Raw genomic sequence first — 21,362 nt, forward strand, 5'->3', positions numbered from 1 at the left:
TAATAGCAAGGCAGTAGATAGACAACCCAGTGCTGGAAACCCCTAAACAGCACTGGCCCCAATTACTGTGTTTGCCCTTTGAGGCCATGGACAGCATGGATAATGGGTTATAATACCTGAAAGCCATCCTTGGCCCTGTGTTTTCTCATTCTGTGGTTTCAATTATGTCATAAGCATGTGATCTTCTCTTCTTTGCTTATCTAAACCCTGTTCCTTTTTCAGAGCCAATCTTAAGTGGCTTATCTTCCAAGAGAATTCCCAGACTCCTTTAAGTGGATGTAGTTTCTTTTCCTCCATGCTGTTTTACCAGCTGCACCAGTTGTGGCTGCTCATCAGGGTTAACATTTTTACTGTTAAGCTGCTTGCATCATCTACATAACTGGAGCCTTTATTCATGACAGGATTTCTTTTTAGCCATGAATTGACTCATTGATATGAGATAATGATGGACAGGGTGGAGAGTTGATATTGATATTATTCTATAGCTTCTTTGTCCCTGTGTCCATAGCTAGGCAGAGAGGAAATGTGTGCCTGAGGATTGATACATACCATGACTGAACTACTAACCCTCTGGGTGCACAGAAACGTTCGCTCATGCTCCCCATTCTTCTCAGTTATTGGGTCCTGTGCTTTGCTGTGTGGTCAGTACTTCACACATGTTAATTTACTGATGCTTCCTAGGTGACTAAGAGACTCAGAGGAGTTGAATATTCTGTGCATCAGCTAGTTAAGGTAGAACTTGTATTTGAGCATAGATTTGCGTATTGAGAGGAATCTTCCGTTTCCCACTGCCTTCCTGCATACTGAATTTTAGCTACCTAGGTACCTATGCTTCAAGTTTAGCTTTCCAGATTGTGGTCATTTTGCACTTATTAGCCAGCAGTTACCTGTGAATTTCTGTCTTTAGTGAGTCATCATTTTAGAAGTCTGGAATCCTTAGCAAAGCAGAGTCATCATTGATAGCTGTCCATGGAGAAATTCTTATCAATTGTATATGAAAAAGTGATAGTGAGATGTGTTAAAAGCCTAGTGCATCTACCACAGAGTAGATGTTCTGAAGTTTAAAGAGGAGACTGATGCACTTCATTCTCATCCCACTTCACACATGCAAACATTACACCTCCTACCCTTTGAAGCAAACTAATTGAATTTTGTTTGCATTGAACTGCAATTCGGTTTTTCTTTATTCACTTTCAATGCAGGATTCCCATTCGCTGATACAGTGAAGAGCAAGTTACAACTGCTGAGGTTATTTCTGATTTCTTTTTGTCACATGGTGACTGGGCAGTCAGTCTGTGGTGAAGAAGTCAGCACTTTAGCTAAGCACAGAAAAATGTCTCCCTCCATCTGGGTGTGCCAACTCTTTCAGCTGTTCAAGAAATAGGATGCAAGGGAGGGTTGTTTAGCAGTGACAGCAATCGGAGAGCTCTGGCATCAGGTGCTACAGCTGTTATTCCAGAACTTCTGGTTTGTTACTTTAAGGTGAGGGTGACTTACATATCAGCCTCTTCACCTTGGTGCTAAATAGGTGAACACATGTTTTCATTTATATAATCTGTTTTAGACATTCCCAAGGTGATGCCATCTGAGGATTTAAGAATTTTAAACTGTCTCTAGAGGCCTGGTGGGGTAATTTGAGATATCAGAGAACTATGGATTATAGTTTCTTCATTTTGTTTCTTTATTAGTCTAAGTACAGCAATTATTCACAAGTGGGCACACACTGAGACTGTTAGAATCAAGGTGCTTGGTTCATAAGACCTGATCCTCAGGGGAAGAGCCAACAGTTTGTACTGTCAGAATGTATCCCAGCAAACTGGGGACCTCTGGCCAACATCATTGACATACTCAAAAATAGAATGCCTCATTTTGCTGTTATTAAAAATTTTGCAGTTATTAAAATTTGTAGTATTAAAAATACAGGGTGAAGCTGGGTGTGGTGGCTCATGCCTTTAATCCCAGCACTCAGGAGGCAGAGCCCACAGATGCCATTAATGTTTAGCATATACCTCCCCAAAGCTTCCATTCTTAAAAGAAAAAAAAAAAAAAAAAAAAAAAAAAAGAAAGCTGTGGGTCCGGGGGGACCCCGTCCCAAAAAAACCAAAAAAAAAAAAAAAAACCCCAAAAACCCCACCCCCCACAAAAATAAAACAAAACAAAACAAATACAGGGTGTTAGATTATATTGGAATTATGATAAACATTATTTGTATTATATACATATATCTCAAACATCATATATTTTATATGCATATGTCTCATGTAATATTTTGTTTAGTATCTCAGCCCTTTATGAGATAGCAGCAGGAAAATCTTCATTCTTTTACAATGTTAATGTAGAGAAGTCACAGAGGATCTTGAGCAAGAGGTTTATAGGGGGTGGTGCTGTTAGCTTGTGTCCAGAGTTCATTTGAAAAATGTTTTATTGGGTGCTTTATTTCTCTCTTATGCATTTCTGTCTTTTTTTGCTGTCTTGTGACAATGCACTTCCATCCCTTAAATAAGTTTGAGATTACAGTTTAGATCCCAAAGCAATCTTACCACATGACTCCTATTAAGTCATCACTTTACATGGAAATGTGCTCTCATTTTGACTACAACTACTTTCTTCTAAATTCCAAAACGCTACGTTGATGGGAAGTTTATGAGTGATCTAGGTCATCCCCATTTACTACTTCATTGTCGCCTCAAATAGCTACTATTTCAAATGGAATATTTTCCACAGTAGTTAAATTATACCTTTTCAGTCTCCATTGGAAAAGACAAATTATTTAGGACAATCCTAGGCGATATGGGAAACAAAGACTTTGGTTACTCGTCGAGAACAAACCAGGTCAATACCAACATTGCCAGAATTCTTTCCACTTAAATTAATCTCTGGATACCAGCCACATCTATTACAAGTTCACCCAGCAGAAAAGGCCTGTGGTGACTGGGTAAGCAAATGTTTTCTCTTTGACTTTTAGTTCATTAGTTACCAAAGGTGATTTTTCTGGGCAAGTAACAGATGTGCGTACTGGTGCCTATGACAGACACTAATTCTGAAATGGCTTGTTGGGATGGATAGGGAAATATTTGCACTGTCCACACTCAAATTTACATCAGTCTATGTCTATTTCAAACACCTGACCCCAGGATTTTGCCATATGATATTGAAGTGGAACCAGATCAAGCTACACAGTGAGTCTATGTCTAAAGCACAATTGACGTTGATTTTAAATAAAAATACCAATTGTGTACGTGTTACTTCTGCATTCTGTGGGGTAGATTATGAAGAATTGGAATAGGGGACTTTGTACCCTTAAACTCAGGGCCTTTATTTCTGAGACTCTGATATTTTGATTGTTTATTATTGATTTTTTTCCAGCTCCAGTGCATCTACCAAAACCTTTTTCACCTTAAAAGTATTGTTTTAGAACAAATCAAGGATTTCTGTAGTTCCTACAAGTGTACCAAGTGTTCCTAACTTTTCTACCATTTTAGTAAGGGCACATTAGGTTGGATCTTGAGAAACAAAATATTCTCTGCTCAGGAAAGCCCGTGGTGTATTGGAAGATGAACAGTTGGGATCCTAAGGCCTCCAAGCTAGCACGGTTTATTAGAACTGTTAGAACCTTTCCTTAAACTGAACCCCTTTCCTTAGGGCCAGTGGACTGATGAATAAAGCACATTAGGCCACTATTTCAATCTTCCACACAGGAACTGCACAGATGGGAAGGCAAAGGCCTTTTTTGACAGCTTTTAACCCAAATACCAGAGTTACAGCCCTTGAAATTCGAGTGTCAAATGCTGATCTCACAAAAAATAGTATCTCAAGGCTGGAGAGATGGCCCAGATGTTAAGAGCACTGACTGCTCTCAAAGAAGACCAGGGTTCAATTCCCAGCACCCACATGGCGGCTACAAATCACCCTTAGCTCCAGTTCCAGAGGAATGTGACACTCTCTTCTGACTCCTGTAGCATTGCACAACACGGGCGTCCTTACATACATACAGGCAATGCACTCATACACATAAAGTAACAGTAATAAATAAAATGTTAAAAAACGTGTTTTAAAAAATGATATTTCCACTTAACCAGATGGATCATGGAGAACTTTAAGGGAAACAGTACATTCAAGGCATAGCATATAGCCAGGACAGGGTGCAGTATTTAAGTGCTCAGAAAACCTTAATGATGTCTTTCTTGCCTTTAAAACTCCATTTGGAAGAGGATAGTCTAAGTTTACTTATTTGTTTATTTATTTATTTATATTTGTATACGTGTTTGCCTCCATGTATGTAAGTGCAATGCTCATGGAGGCCAGAGGAGGGCATCAAGCCCCTGGAACTAGAGTTATGGACAGTTGGAGCTGCTATATTGCTGCTGGAAACTAAACCTGGGTCTGCTGGAGAACCACTGATGCTCTTAACTACTGAGCCATTGCAGAGTATATTCTAGAATTGGTTAAGCATGCTCACTGCACCACCTAATTAAGAGATTATCCATGGACCTATATATTTATATGGTCTGTGTCTCCTGATTAATGATCTACCATGGAACTTGCCATGACCATCATGCTATAAAAGGATAATCTCTGCTGTGTTTGGAATTCTGACTGAAAGAGAGGCAGCCTCTGAAACTCATGGGCAAATCCTCAGTTACTTGATTTAATTCATATCCAGTGCTGTTTTAATTACATATGCTTTCTTATTTTCCTTTCAGAACAAGCACTATGTAATTTTATCACTATGGTTGTCTTCAGATGTCTCAAAGTATTTGGCTCATTCCTTCTGCCTGAGCATAGATACAAAGGCAGTCTAATTTGTCCAAAAGTATTTGTTGTCCCCAAACAGTAGATAGAGTGACTTATACTTATAATGTGCTAACATTTTATCATTGTTTTGGTGTTTGGTGCTTGCAAACTTGGAATTTCATGTGTTATTAAAGCTTTCAACACACTCTCTTTCGTCTTTGAAAAATAATCAGCATATGCCTGCCTCTGGCTTTCTTTCAATGAAAACCAAAGACAGAGTTTTTTCAATTTCTGAAAAATCTAATTCCAAATGCAGTGGTAGTACACTCTCACTGTGCTGGTTAGGGGTAAGTTAACAAGCTATTTGTCCTTTCTGTTTCTCTTTTCAAACTCATTTCAAGATTTGAACATCTCCTTGGTAAAACTAATTGCTTACTTGATGCTTGAGATTTTTCAGTAGATCAGAGAAAAGATATTTTAAGATACACTCTGAAAGTATTCCAGAGGGACATGCAGGCCAGAGGGGAACAGCTATGCTACTGGAAAATGCAAACGTTTGACATGACATTGTCACTGTGTTCACTTGCTTTCTGTTTCCGGAAAGACAAAGTGGAAAGTCGACTCTGCCAGGGAGTACTCCTGATCTTAAATTTTATTATTTCTCTAAATATAATTCAGGACATTTGTCAGCGAACTGCAAAGCTCTTGTTAAAAATAAAGTTGAAATTCAAATCTCAAAATAAATCCAGAGCAATCTGTAATGCCTCACCATTTGCATTTTTCCTTTTGAGCTAGTGAGTCTGTCGTCCACGGAATTCCATGGTGGGTCACCCCACTTAAGTATTGGTTCAAAGGCTATCACATCTTTTAATTCTGAGGGCTGCTTTGGCTGTTTTAGGAGATTACTACAAAAGATGATTGATTTTTGTAGAATGTATTTTTATATTTTGTATATATATATATATATAAATGGAGGAGTCGAAGCAAAATGATTCATTGTAAATGATGTATGAATCCATTTCCTCCTGCAAAGCTGTTACAAAACTCCTGTTGACTTTGGAATATAGTACGTATATAGAGAGAATTCTAATCATAGAATTCTTGCTGCTGCTGTTTCTAAAAGGAGATGCATGGATTTTTACTAATTCTCCACAGCCTAGCTTTTCTTTCCCCTCCTGCTTTCTAGGCAGCACAGGGTCTTTTAGTGTCCCCGAGGATGATGCCATGCCGACAGAATGTGTTTTACTTCCCTATCAGTAGGACTTGCATGTGAAGGTCAAGGGCAGACTTTTGCCTTCATTCAGCAAATGGCCATCACTGTCCTTCGAGAGTTTGTCTAAGTGAGTTGGGGAAGAATGGGCCACCTGTTTTTAATATCGAGTTCGTATTAGTGTTTTGCTGTCATCTCTGCATGAAAGGATCCTCAGTTTACTGTTTTAAAAAATGCAGTGACATCTGGGTTTTTTCCTCTTAGATTTACATGCAACCATCCAGAAAGCTGCTAAACATTTCACGGTAGTAACTTTTGTGCCGGAACAGAAATGCAGGGCATGCGATATTGACTAGGCAGTGTGAGAGCTTATTGCAAACATCGTTATCAGACGGCAATGTCTTTATAAGTCTATAATCATTTGAATAATAATAGCAGCAGTAACAATGATAAAGGATGGATGGTAAACGAAGAATTAATGCCTAAAGGGTGATCTCAGAGAAGTCAGCTTGTAAATCAGTGACAGGCTGGAGGGAAGAAGGCATCGACCTGACTTCCAGGCATTCTTTAGCCCCTGACACAGCAAAGGAAACAGATGCCGCAGCAATGTGGAGAGGATGGGAGTTGCTAATACAACAAACCTATTGTAAGAAGTATTCTAGTTGCTTTACATGTTTATTTTAAGCAATAGCTCAATCTAGGGTCACTTTTTTTTTTCTCTCTTACAAAAGAAGTATCATTGAAATGACAGAAATGCACAAAGTTACAGACAGCTCTGTGGGAAGTACAGGACGGCTGCCTTGTCATGGTAGGGGTAAATTAAGTCCAGTTGTCATCTGGATGGCTTTTTCTGTTCATCAAACTCAGACTAGCACTCTGAAACCTGGAGTAGTCTCACAAACCTGGGAACTGTCTGAGCAGCAGAAACACACCCTTCCCAGTTGGAAACTCTTTTGTGACCCACCCCAGAATCCCTGATAGAAATCAGTGTTGGGAGGATCCTTTGAACTCCTGTGTTGCGATGACTGGCATCTGCATTGAATCTCTACTCCTCTCCCACTCTTCCCTATGGTCCAGGACCTCCTCCAACTGGCCCTGCCCTTCATCCCCAGGAGAAGGCTTTGAAGTCAGTGGGAGCTGTGCAGAGGACTGTGGGGGGAGGGGGTGGAACATTGGAGAGGAAAATTAGGGCCAGCTGAAGTCCATGCTAATCCATGAAATTACAGGTTTCTCTTCCTTCCTTTTTATATATTTATTTTTGTTTGGAATGCATATCTTCTCTTGGCCAAAATAAAGAAAGATTTCATCTGGATTTGGAAAACCCTCTGGAATCAGCTTGTTTATACACAGTTGACTGTGATGGGCAGATGCTGCCAAAGTCACTGGTGGCAGGATTTGGACGTTGGGTATATGCCTGTTTTATTTAGATTTAGGTTATTGGGGAAGGGTGGAGGAAGTAACAGAGTGTCAGAAAATTCATAAATGATTCTTGATGCTCTCTCCTTCCTAGTATCTCATTTTCCAGCTACTTGTAACAAATTACTTTCCCTCTCAGAACCCTAGTTTTCCTTATCTTTGTAAAATGGCTAAACACTCTTTGCTTCTAGGGTTCAAGATGAAAGGATGTGGTATTCTTAGGCACTTTGCATAGTTTCTGGTTTATCTTAACTGCTCAACAACTTGAATCCTTTGTCATAATCAGGGCTGTGTTTATGGGAAGGCAGTTTCTACTGGATATGCATGAGGATTTAAAGGGCAAAAATTTACTAACTTTCAAAGAAATACCACTGAACTCATTTTGAATATTTCTTTGTGACTGTATAAACAGTACTCCACATTGGACTGGGGGTTCTTGTCTAATATATAGGAATGGGGTTTCTTGAGTCAGTGGTTGCTTAAGGAGGATGCTGTGTCTCTTGTAGATTTGCCCTCGAATGCGTTCCATTCTGCTTTGATCTGTCTCAATTTTGTCACTCTGATTTGCATCTTGTCTTTCTTTCTGTTTTTAGTTGTTTGGATTTCTCCCAAAGTATTTGTAGCTGAAATCCCTTTTGGATTCTGAGCTTCCTTTTTAGATAAGCTCTGAACTAGTATCAATAGAACATCAAGATGCCAGGCACATTCAGCTTAATAGCAGGTGGGTGTCTGCTGGACAGTATGCTGCTTTTCCTGACAGTAGCAAATTTAGGCCAGAATTAATGAGCCAGAGAAAGTGCTGTTGGTACTGCAAGTTCCAGAAGTGAATTTGACTTTTATTTCCAAAGGTATATTTTTCCCAGGAAATATCTGTTCACATATGTAAGTACTTCTGTAAAGAAAAAAAAAAACAAACCAAAAACCTTTCTTATGACTTCGTTCTAGCTTATAGTCAGAAAATAGTATTTGCACTAACTTAATAACCTTAGTAGACTTTAAAGTCATAGTTTTAGGACAGCTAATATTATAGGGAAAGAAAACACTGAAAAGCAGAGTGATTTGCTGACATTCTTGTTTGCAAGCTTGTTACTAGCACAAGCTCTTATCAGGCCAAAAGGTTGCTTTAGCGGAAAACTGGTCAACAGAAAGCAGTCACATAGGTAGTGAGTAAAAAAAAAAAATAGGTTTGGACTCAGACATTCCTGCATTTGAATCTGTGGCCGCTGTTGAAATTATTTTGAAAGCCCTCATATTCTGGACCCTTTTACAGATCAAATAGAGAAATGTAAATGAAGTGCTTGGAACACATAAGCACCCCATAAAGACTTGCTCTGCACACCATGGAGGCAATTCAAGTTTTCTCCATGTTTGCACTGTTTTTTTACATTTTTCGCTGTTACTCTGTTTTTCTAAATGTTTTGTTCTTTCAGTGGGCTTTCTCTGGCTTCATTTATGAACTTCACATATAAAGTCAGTTCTTGAAACTGTGCCTTCCGGTTATTAACCATCTATGCCCTTTCCATTTGAAAACCTCCCACAGTGGGACGATGCTAAAACACCTGATGTAGATGTGGGCAGAAGATGGATAAAGTACAAATGAAGTTCGTGCAAACTGGTTTCGTCTTTGTTAGTGATGGTCTGGCAGCCGCAGTGACAAGCAGTATTCCAGATTCCAGGATAAAACAAGCAGTGGCTGAGTGAGAAATCTGTGGCTGCACAGGCTCATTGAAGAATGCCTTTCAGCTGAGAAAAGACCCACTGTGTGGTCAAGAGAGGCAAACAATAGTGACGTTACAGACATTCTCATAAGTTTGCTTTATAGCAGCTTTTATTTCTTAACTTACGGAAATGAATATTAAATGATGGAATTATTCTTCTACTTAGGAAAACAGTGTGTGTTTATTCACAGAGCTTATGATTGCGGGGATCCAGTGTTCCTTTTCCATATTTCCAGGAAAGCAGTTTGTGGACTAGCCCTAGCTTGAGAATGAGGGAGACTGATTACTACTGAGTGAGGGACAGTAGACCTTACTTATAATCTCTAGATAGGCTGACTAGACTCCAGTGCATGGATTTGCACAGAAGGACATTTGGGTACACATGCTTGACTAGATAGGCCTTAATATGTATGGTGGAGTAACAACTTCTGGTGGGGTTTGGAGGACATGGATGAGGGAAGAGTCTAAATTTGTTTAAGAAGTGTGATATGAAATGTACAAAAACTCAATAAGTTCTTTTTAAGTTATAGAATATTTTGAGCCTTTTTCCTACTTGTAACTTTTTCATCTCATTCTGTTCACAGTGAGGGAGTGTCATAAACAAAATTCTGTGTCATTTAAACTCTGCTCAGGTCATAGCCTTTGAAAGGATGCATTCATGGCTACGATTGCTAGTTGTACATACAAATACAGTTGTTGTCTGTTGAAAACATACAGTGAGGAGCATGGAACAATACCTCTAACAGTAGAATATCTTTCCTTAAAAATGACCCCTAGTTGATAACCTGTTTTCCAGACTTAACTACATGTGTGGGCTCTCTTATTTGATCCCACAGGCTGGTGGTAAGAGAAAACAAATGGAATTTTGGTATAACTGTGTTCAGCCTATCATCATTGTTTTGGTTCATATGAAATATTGTCTTATTGTATGGTATGCGTGGGTGTTTCTATCTAACTCATATGTAGCTGTGGCTTGTTTTCATTCAAGGCTGCAAGAAAGGTCTAGAAAGTTTGAAATAAAGATCTGAGCAGTCATGTTTTCAATAACTTTTGACACCTTGTTCAAGGCCACTTGGTTTTCAATATACCTAGTTAGCTCTTGTTTGAGCTATTATAACAAAGTGAGCAAGAAGTTGAGAATCTCACCATTTTGAGTTAAGTCCAGGCATTTATTCACAAGATGCTGTCATGTGTCTTTCTGTGAGGTCAGTTTCTGATCTGCTGTCTTAGAAGTAACAGGGGAATCAACTTCATTGCTGTTGCCTGAGCTAAAGGAAGACAACCTTAAGTCTCATGCCTGACACATAGTCACGTGCTCAGTAAGTCTTGTTGCTTTAATCACTGCTGTGATATGCATAATAGAAATGACAATTAGTCCTACCTTAAGAGATATTTGTAGGGACACCATGAGGTAGTCATATATAGATTTTCTTTTTCTATGGAAAACGTGCTCAGTAAATTCTGACTTTTTATTATCAGTTCAGTAGGAAAGCACCTAATTTTGAAAGCTGTTAAGTAATAGCTATGAAAAAGGACATCACTTTACAGAGTGCTACGCATGCTGCTATGTTGAATTTTTGCTGCATGTTCCCATGATTTTGTGCTCATTATTTGATTGCATAACTTGAGGTTAAAACGAAAGTGTCTTCCTATACTCCCCTTCCTGCTCTTATCTAAAATAGGAAGAAAACCTAAAGAAAAGATTGTAGGGTATTTAGGGGCAAGTGAAATGGCTCATTGGGCAGGTGCTGGCCAGGTAAGATGTGTGATGTGAGCTTCAGCCCTGGAACCCACACAAAGGTAGAAAAAGAAAACTGACTCCACAAAGTTATCTTTTAACAGGCACATATGTGTCCTGAAATATGTACACAAACACATATTCATGTGCACATAAAACACACAAACACATACACATCATGCTGGAATGTGTACACATACACTAATCGTAAATAATGGTGCTTTTTTTTTTCTGGCCTGGAACTCAGTATGCAGACCAGGCTGGCCTTGATCTCACAGAAATCTGCCGACCTCTGCCTCCTGAACGCTGGAATTAAAGGTGTGCACCACCACGCCCATCATAAATAATGTTTTTTAACTTAAAAAATGTATAGAGAATTTCATATATGCATATGCATTTCATATATGCAGGTGTTTAGATCAAATCCATGCCCACTCCCTCCCCTCCAGCTCTTCCCATATTTCCCTATCACTTTTTCCTGACAACTTCATGTACTTTTTTTTTTTTTTTTTTTGGGGCTATTGGCTACTTTAACATTCCCCCTCTGAAGAGGTAACCCTAAAATCTATTAAGAATTAGATAAAAGCTCCCAAATATGTTTGACATTTTTGGCCTTTGGAACAGAGTATGTTGCTAAAGTCCCAAGGACATTTTGACTTTTAGCCAAGAAACTGGATACTTTTCTTTGGGGTCTTTTTACCCTGTCTAGCCAGTTCCTACCTCCTATTCTTATCACACCATCCTCTGAAAAGGATTGAACTCTAGGGAAAATTCCCTTATGAGAAATTAAACTACCTGGTTGAGGGGTAGGATTCTTAAGAACTATGTACAAAAATGAATGATAATTTCTATTCCTACTGAACATTACTGGCGGGAATCAACTTTGAAGGACAGAAAATCTTCTTTGTACTTCTAGGATTAATGCATAGAGACATGCATTTGTGGTATTCAGTTTAATTTTTTGAGATATATCATAAATAAATAACAAAAATAGTACGCAGGTTTTTCATTTTTTTAAAGCAAAAATTAAAGAATTTTTCTTAATTGCATCCCAATTCCTTGTTGTTGTTTAAGAACAGTTGGTGATTGTCACTGGTTTCTTGTTATTGACTGGCCCCATGATGTGGTGAATGAAATGCCTTTATACTTGCAATAGGATTTATTTACACTTCAGGGACTATGGTCTCTCATACTCCTTTGCTAGTGAGTTTGAAGTCTCTGGAAGACGCTCCAATAAAATCGTTCTATTGTCTTAACCTCTCTAAGCACTGGCCAGCTAGGCTCCTTAGTTACTTACCTTGTAACACAGACAAAGGAGTTGATTAATGTTTGTCTAGGACTAGGAGATGGGTGTTCTGAGTGGAACATGCACCTACCAGGTTGTAGAGCATTGACTCAGAACGTCACACTTATTTCTTTGTTAAATAATAAGAAAAGAAATAATGTGACCAAACCACTGGGAGGCATAAATGAGAAAATGTAGGGCGATCGAAAACCGCCAAAGACTTCTCTAATTTGACGTCTTCATTCTGTGTGTCTGTAAAGCAGCAGATATTGATTGCCTAGGCTGGGTGACACAGTGATACCGAGGTTCTTCCATAGACATTTTTTGGCTGGTTTCCCCCTTCCTGTCTTTCAGAACACGACAATACACCCTCCAGAGCCACAGAGGATGTACATTCTTCCTGGGCTCCCAGGCCCGCTTCTCTGCTGACACGCAGGCCTGCTTGGGTTCAGCAGAGAATCACTTACTGTGCAGTAGCTGGCCGCTGCCGCAGATGCCCGCTCACACAGGGCGCTAAGCGCTGCTGAAAGCTGCTTTATGAGCCTTGCAGAGTCGGTGTGCATGTCTGCAGCTGCACTTCTGGGAGAATACTGGTGGGGTCAGGCATTGCTGGCCCCACCCTACGCAGGCCTTCTGTGTGGGAGCTATGGGAGGCTTTTGTATCCTAGCTTACTTTTCACGGCAAATGGGGCAGCATCCAAAAGGCATACAGTGTGGTGGCTGGGGGGATGGGAAAGGCATGACTAGAGGCATATAAGGGCCAGGGAAAGGTGAGGGACAGACTGGGGCCTCTGTGGCATGTGGAACGATGTTTAACTTAGGTCCAAGGAATCTGATGAGCCTTTCAAAGCCCTCCTCTTACCCACTACATGGATCAGACTTTGAACTTCGAACTCTCATTTCCTTCTTCATAAAATACTCAGCCTAGTAGATACCTACAAGATGTGTTAAAGATTAAAGGAGATAACACCTGACATATCATATGTCCTCTGTGAGCCTTACTCTTTGCAGTCCATGTCTGCTAATGTTTCGCTGAGTTTACTATCTACCTTCTGGGTTGAAAAATAAAAATAGTTTGCTAAGATATTTTATTTCTCTTACTAATCTCTTTCAGATTCGTTTGATCCCAGACTGTCATTTTTAAGGACAGTATTTATATTATATCATTCTTAGCCTTCCCTTTCATATGATAGTAATACTGAAACCCTCCCCATTGTAACAATGGGAACCTCTTTATTTCAGATGATGAGTAAAAATTTATTGTGGATGATTTGGAAAACCCAAGACTAAAGAGTAAAATAATGAGCAACTATAAGCACAGTGCACATTGTGTTTATGCACTTGTATATACATGTGTGTTTATATATACATGTGAGTATGGATATGAACTTTTATTCTTGGTGTATTATTTCCCGTTCTTATGCTTCAAGATAGGTTATAAAGGGTAGAGTTTGTATTTTCTTATTCAGCTAAATCTACGTTGCAAGAGATTTGTTACAGAAAGAGATAGAGCTGCAAGCATCCTTTGGATTTCTTCCTAGAGCCTGCAGTATGGCCTAGGAGAAGAAGGAGCTGCAGGGTTTCTGCTTGGCGGTTGTCAGTGATAATTACAGGCAATCTATTGATATGTTTACCTCCTCGACATAGGTTCTGCATGTTTTTAGTGAGAATATGAATATATTTCATTAAATATATTTCATAACTAATATTATTAAGGTAAGTAAACACCTACATGTTATGTACATACATTTATACATAATGTATTCAAGTATCTTATATAGGATATATAAATATATGATTCATGGTAGGGATTAAAACTAAAACCTTGTAGATTCTAGGCAAGTGTTGTATCACTGAGCTATATCCCTAACCCATGTAACTAATTTGATAAATTAATTTTTTTGGCTTCTTGAGATAGGGTCTTTCTTTGTCCCTCAGCTGGCCCAGAACTTGCTGTGTAAACCAGGCTGGTCTTCATCTCTTAGTGATGCACCTGCCTCTAGTGACACAGCAATATGAGGATCCAGGTTTCAATTCATGGGTAGAACCTGAGTTTTTATTTAATCTGATTTGATCACGCAGCATAGAGAATGATGCTTAAAGCCTCAGGTATGAAAGAACAAGTTCTAGATGTCCACTGTACAGCATTTCCCTGTAGTCTAAAGTGCCATGTTGAATACTTAACAGTCTTTTAAGAAAGTAGATATCATGTTAAGTGTAACTGCCATGAAAAAACAAGAAATGATGCTAAAAATTGATGTTTCATAATTCTCATAAAGATCTTCTATATGTACCAACTTTGATGTAATGTAGACTTAATAATATGGCACTTTGTCATATATACATATGTATACATATGTATAGTTATATGTAAAAATGCAGATTTTCTTGGGAAGGGTCGGTATGGAATCTGGTTGGAAATGCCTGCCCTTTTTTTCAATGTGATCTCAAATCAATCAGAGAACGAGCTTTGATGGGACAAGAAAATTCCCAGGGAAATTGTAAATGTTAAAAATGCTAGATGTATTTGTTTTTATTGATTTTCCTTTACAGTTCAATAGCCTCCACTTTGGCTGTAGGGAAATCTATGCTACTTTTTATAGCCAGTATCTGACTTGGTGTTTGGTCCTTGACGTATTTTAGACAAGGTTGTTGTGATTGCTTTGTTACCACCACAAGAGGAAGCTCAGTTTGGCCTTGTTTCCAAAATGATACTTATGTGCACACACACACACACACACACACACACACACTGGCACCACAGGCACACACACAGTCCTGCATTTCAGGAAGTGGGCACAAGTGCATTTTAAAGTTGAAACTGCTTCATCATTTAGTTTGTAGCTGGCTAAAAAATGAAAATAAATAAATAAATAAATAAATAAATAAATAAATAAATAAATAGCAGAGCGCATCTCTGTCATTGTATCTGGCACTGACAGCAAACACCAATGTGCCAATACTGACAAAGAATTTCTAAGGAAGAGCTCCTTCTACTCTCCGGGAGCATCCCATGTTGTTTTGTTTGTGCATTGGCTGTATAATCTTGTGGTCTCTGGCTTTCTTCACCTCCTACAGCAGGGAAACATACTGGATTTTTAGGTTGTTTTAACAGGAACTTGCTCTTCAAGTGCCAAATATTTCAACAAATTAAAGGGCCTGACTAGGGAGGATATTTTTTTCTGCATGTGAAGACTTCATGTTTCTCAAACCCTACCACAAAATCAGCAAGCAGATGCAAACTGCCTCTTCAGATGTGGTTGTAGCTGACAGTTCAAACTAAGCATATCAGAACGCTTAGGTCTCTAAGTAAACACTTAGCCTTGGAATAAGAACTCGATTTCAAAGATGTTATGGTTATAATCATGATTTTAACATTATTTTTAGGCAAAATTTTTTCCTGCTTCAACACACTTCTTAATTGTCTTACCTTTAAAGTAAGATGCCTGGAACTAAGGCATGGTAATCAATGAGGTAAATGATGTTCTCTGTGTGTGTGTTTATTTCAACTTTTTTATTGGTAGTGATGGAATTAAACTAAGAACCTTTGAAATATGCTAAATATTATTAAATAATGAATTTCCTTTTCTTAGAATTTTAATAAACTGAATATGAGAGCTTGTGTGTGTGTTTGTGTGTGTGTGTGTGAGAGAGAGAGAGAGAGAGAGAGAGAGAGAGAGAGAGAGATGTTGCTGATTCATGGCTAGTATTGTACAGATGAGAAGAGAAAGATTTCAGTAACCTGGTTAAGCTCCTGTCACCAGTGTATTCTTCCTTTAATGTGACACTATTGAACTTTGAAGTCGTTTCAGGATGCTTTTCTGCATAGTGTAGGAGAATTTGCAGCTTCTGTGGTCTCTGCCCACCAGATGCCAACCACACTTCTGATCATGACTGTCAAAACTATCTTTGACATGGCCCAAGTTTTTGTTCTGCAGGCAGGAAGGTAAATTTGCTCTCACTGAGAGCCACTCTACTAGTTATATGACAGAGCCTGATAATGTCCTAGACTAATTTCGTTCCTCTTAACTCACATGTACTAGTGCTTCTCTGTTTAATCTGTAGGTAAGCGATGGCTGACAGCCTTTGTCCATTTTTCTTTTTACTTCTCAACAGGAAATTTTATCCCTAAAAACTGAATCACTAACCTGTGCTTGTTCACTAAGGTGATAAGTTAAATGCATGGCTACAAATTCTTCTCACTTGTCTTTGTGGATATAGTCAGTTAAAAATATGGAGGTCTGCAAATTTGAAGGCCATCATCACATGAAGAGCCACATGGGAGAAGTTTTTGATTATTCCTGCTCAGTGTGTACTCGAGATTTGAAATAGTCATGCGCCCAGTGAGTCAGACTTCTAATTACTGTTTCCTGTGAATGCTGAGTGGCCTTGAGCGAGTCACTGACTGATTTGTGTTTCATTTTTTCCTTGTAAAGGAAGTGAGAACCAAGCTTTTCTGTTATGCCCCTTACACTTTGGCAAAATAGCATCAGGTGAGCTTCAAATTACTTGGAAAGATTTTAGGTAATCCAATTCATTGAAAATTAAATATCACTCCTGAGAAAGAAGGCATCATTTATTGGCATTAATTTTTGATACAAAAGAGTTAAAAAGTACATAAGAGTCCAGGAGATATCAATGAAGGACTTACAAGTTACTGGTTAGTTTCTGTTTTCTCAGCAGTAGACACGATCTCAGGCCTTGGAGTACTAGGGGGATGGGTAAATAGAAAACCATTTAGAAAAAGCAGATGAAGATGGTGACTGGATGCTGGTGACATTCATTGGTGGTCATAGGATCTGAGGAAGCATCTTGCCTTTTATCAGCGCAGGTTGGAAATGCATTGCCTTCTGATTAGCAAAGTCTGCAGTGGGAAGGGGTTTAGCTTCTGAGCATCTGAAGATGCATGAACGGAGCACACACCACAGCCCCGCTCCTTGATTAAAGAACAGCAGAGCAGGTTATTACATACATGAAAGTTACAAGAATACTTAGGAGATTGTGAAACTCTTTACTTCATGTCTGGAAAATAGCTATCAAATTGTTTTTTGCTAATTAGTACATAAAATTATCTGAGAATAAAACAAATCTTCATATATCCAGGGTTATAGGCAACTACCTGTTTCTTCTTAATTGCCTTTGATTTATTGAGTGACAGGTACACATGGTTCCTAATTTATAATTGAGGCAACGTTTTATCTGGTGAATACATAGCTCTTTTATTGTGTAATAAATATTTCATGAACTAAGCCCTGACTCTTACAGATGTGTAGGATAAAGGGGCATTATACTCACAGAGAGTGCTATATAATTCTAATGTACATTTATCTCATTGTTTTAAACACATATGCTAGTCAAGAAGTGAGCAATTCACCACACTAATTTAAACTCACAAAGTAAATTACAACCTAATTTAAAAATCATCAAATGCAAAGTTTCTTTGCACAGTAATAAATTTTGCCCCACCTAATATTGGTCATTAAAATACATGTAACAAGATAAAAATGTTTCTGTTAGACTATTTTAAGGAATAAACAATAGCATAAAGATGACATTGTTCTATCCTAATACTCATCAATACGTATTGTGCCAGTAAAAGTGGAACAGAAAGTCTAAAGAAGAAAGAGCATCGAACCTCCCAGCCCTTGCGTCTCACTGACCACATCTGATTTTTCTCCAAGTTGGGTAGCAATTTGTCTGCAAATAGTGCGACAGCCTGTGAATACAGACCCAGCTGCCCCTTCTTTTCTGATAATATATAATAGAATGTTTTGTTTGGTAACACAAACACATCAACCATAAGGATAGTTTCCAGGATGTGTAAATATGTCCTCCCTTAAAAGCTGGAGCTCTATGAATTCTGTATCTGCTCATGTCGAATAATACAATACTACATGGTATTCTAGTGAGCTCGAAGTTAGAAAGCATACATACAACCTTGTCAGTTTCATGAACTAGGGCTCTTTGGAATAAACATTATACAATAGTTCTGAATTGCACAGATATTTGATATATTATGTTTAGATCAGGGTATGGATGGGAAATAAAGAAAATATATCTTCCCTTGCTATACTTAAATCATAGTTCTTGTCTAGATGTGGGCAGCACTTTCTTCTTCCTAGGACCTCTGAGTTATATTATGTATCTTTAAGAGCATGAAGATTAACTGCAGAAGAAAAGCTATAATGTTTTAAAAGATGTCTATGTAATGTCCATAGATTATTTACTTTTCAGCACAAACAGCTTTCAAGGATTAATCAGTGAGTTTTTTGACTTCTAAAACTTTTAGATTATTATGCATTGCACGTACTCCCAGTTAATACCCACTTAAATGTTGCTTTTGAAATTTCATGAAGCTAACCACTCACTATCTTTTGCACTTCATGCTCAAACTCTTCCTTTTTTTCACTCTTCCTGGCTGTATGACTGTAGAACTACCTTGACCTGTCATAGTTTCCATATGCTCCCTCTTTAAGTACAATGGAAACTCTGTTGCCTTGATAAGATTGAAAATGTGTTGAGCTGAAATCAGGAAGTGCCTGTTGGACTTTAAATGTGTCCCGTGCTTTCTGAGGATAAGAACCTTGGTACATTGTTCAGGATTTATAATCTACCTGAGAACCAGAGAATAGCATTTTATAGCTTCTGCAAAACTCTACATCCTGCCAACACTTAACTATTTATTTTGGTTGTTGAACAATGTTTAAATGGCTTAGTTACCTAATTTTTTCCTTTGAATAACTTTATACCCAGATCTGAGTATTAATTAGCATTTGATTTTTAAACCAGTAGGCACTTATACTATAAATCTCAGCATTTTCCCTCTTATTTAAGAATATTCAGGTCCAAGTATTTATTAATAACTTATTTTCAAATGTGTTAAATCCAGTATTCATAATATTAAACATATACTATGTATAAGGTTTTAAATATGATTTATTAAATAATCTTAAACAAATCAAGTAATAAGACTTCTGACATTCAGTAAATGAACATAATTAGATTTTACCTAATTTATATTTTCAACAATAGTGAGGTTCATAAGTTCACTCAGAGTGTGGCATTTTACGGAGCTGATTTAAGCTTCTGAATTCAGTTTCTACAGGAAATTAAAACCAGGGTTAGTTTGGTAGACACATGTAATTCATCAATAATAGGTAAAGATATTGGCACCTCCTTCCTTCCTTCCTTCCTTCCTTCCTTCCTTCCTTCTTTCCTTCCTTCCTTCCTTCTTTCCTTCCTTCCTCCTTCCTTCCTCTTAATCAGAGTCTCACTATGTAGTCCTGGCTGGCCTGGAACTTAATATGTAGACCAGGCTGACTGCTAACTCACAGAGACCTATCTGCCTCTGTCCCAGTTGCTGGAATTAAAGTCAAGTGCCACAGCCCCATCTCAGACTGACCTTTTCTTGACATGAACAAAATAAATGCCTTCCTATAGTTGGACATGATGCTACCTGGTATGGGAGGAGTTCTCTGACATGATGCTGTGGTTGGAGGCACATGAACCTGGAAAGCTGCCCCAACACCTGCCATGATGCCTGCTACCCATCAACATGGTGACTTTCCTTTGGATTATCTGGGGCTCTTCTGTAGTTGAAGATACATTAAAAGTTATTTATATAGATTGTACACAGTCTTCCAATACTAATGTATCATTAAACTGGGATATGTTGACTGATGTGACAGTTGATATTGTCAACCTGATAAGCTCTAGAATTCCAAGGGTACAAACCTCTGGGCGTGCTTAGGAGAGATGATCTGTATTAGATTAGCATTGAGCCTCTAGACATGTATATAAGAGATTATCTAGATTAGGTTAAGTATACCACCTGGAGTGTTGGCAGTGGCACCATCCCACGGGATGGGGTCCTGGATTGAATAAAGTGAGAAAGGGACTGGGTATAAGGATTCATGTCTCTCTGCTTCCTGACCACAGATGCAGTCTGACCAGCTGTCCGAAGCTCCTGCTGCCCTAAGTTCCCAGCCACAATGAACTTTTGTTTTTGTTTTTGTTTTCTGAGACAGCATTGCATCTATCTGTAAACCCAGATGGTCTGTAATTCACTATTTAGACCAAGCTGGTCTCAGTCTCACAGAGATCTGCCAGGCTCTGCCTCCAAATACTGAGAGGAGGAGTGTACCACCATGTCCAGCTCAACACAATGAACTTTTGAACCGTGAGCTAAGAAACTTTTCCTTACATAGCTTTCTTCAGGGTATTTTATGGCAGCAGCAAGAAAGTTATCAAAGCTGGTAACCAGAATGCATGCAGGAAACATTTCTGCAGAAGACTGAGGTGAGCAGGACCAAGGTAGCTGACTCAAGATTGGCCCACAAAGACATGACGTAAGAAATTCCAGAGACACCTGTGCCTGTCCACATGCATGTCTTTAGGAAGGTTAAAGACCTGTGGAAGGAAGCAGCTCTTGGGTAAAAAGCTATAAATGAAGTTCACAACAGGATGGAGTGACCCACAGGGTGAAAAGGTCTTGCTCCGTTCTACCTATTTTTCAGGTTTTCTTAGTTAAGAAAGAGCAGCAGTGTAGGCCTTGATCCTTAAAGCTGAGAAGTCTGAGAAGTACACTGTGTGGGGCAATGAGCATGTGTGCAACTTACATGTGCAACACTAAGTTCACATGCGGCTTCACTTGGTCACGGTTGCTAAAAATTGACTCCACACAGCTCTTTATCCCACACTTTAGGTCTTTCTAGCATAGATTTGCTCCTTGAGAACACTTGAGAACTTTCTCTCTAAGCTGTGGGGGATGCAGAATCTGAGATTTTCTCCATCTTGCTCATTCTTTGTGGATACATGTACATGATTATGTTTTGATACCTTTGAATCTGTCTTCTCATTAATTTCCCTATAATCGTGTTAAGAACTTAAATTTTCTCAATGGTTCCAATTGCATCCTTAGTAATTAGACAATAGAGAATGAGTGGTATAATGAAATGACCTTGGGTTTGGAGAGTCTCATAATCTTAGGATCAAGTGTTGATTTTATTTTTCTTTAGTCTAATAAAAATCTCAAAAATGGGTTAATTATTGTGACCTACAGGGATTTTCTGAATAGAGTAGTAATAAAATATTTTTAAATTGCCTGGCGAGGTTCCTGGCATTGGGAAGGTTCTTGGAAGTTGATATGCACACATTTCAAGTAAAATATGCATGCTTATTTATTTATGTGAGCGCATATGTACATAGCCATAAGAAATCATGGATTTTGTTTAAAGATATAAATAAAGAACCTTTTGAAGT

At 38.5% G+C, this 21,362-nt stretch overlaps 1 protein-coding gene across 5 annotated transcripts in view; it reads left to right on the forward strand.

Moving 5' to 3' along the window:
* The window catches only part of Flrt2 (fibronectin leucine rich transmembrane protein 2), a 95,746-nt gene that overhangs the window by 42,879 nt on the left and 31,505 nt on the right, over positions 1-21,362 (forward strand). The window lies entirely within an intron of this gene.

This window comes from Nannospalax galili, unplaced genomic scaffold (assembly GCF_000622305.1).
Source record: "Nannospalax galili isolate Female #2095 unplaced genomic scaffold, S.galili_v1.0 scaffold402, whole genome shotgun sequence".
Classification (NCBI taxonomy): Eukaryota; Metazoa; Chordata; class Mammalia; order Rodentia; family Spalacidae; genus Nannospalax; species Nannospalax galili.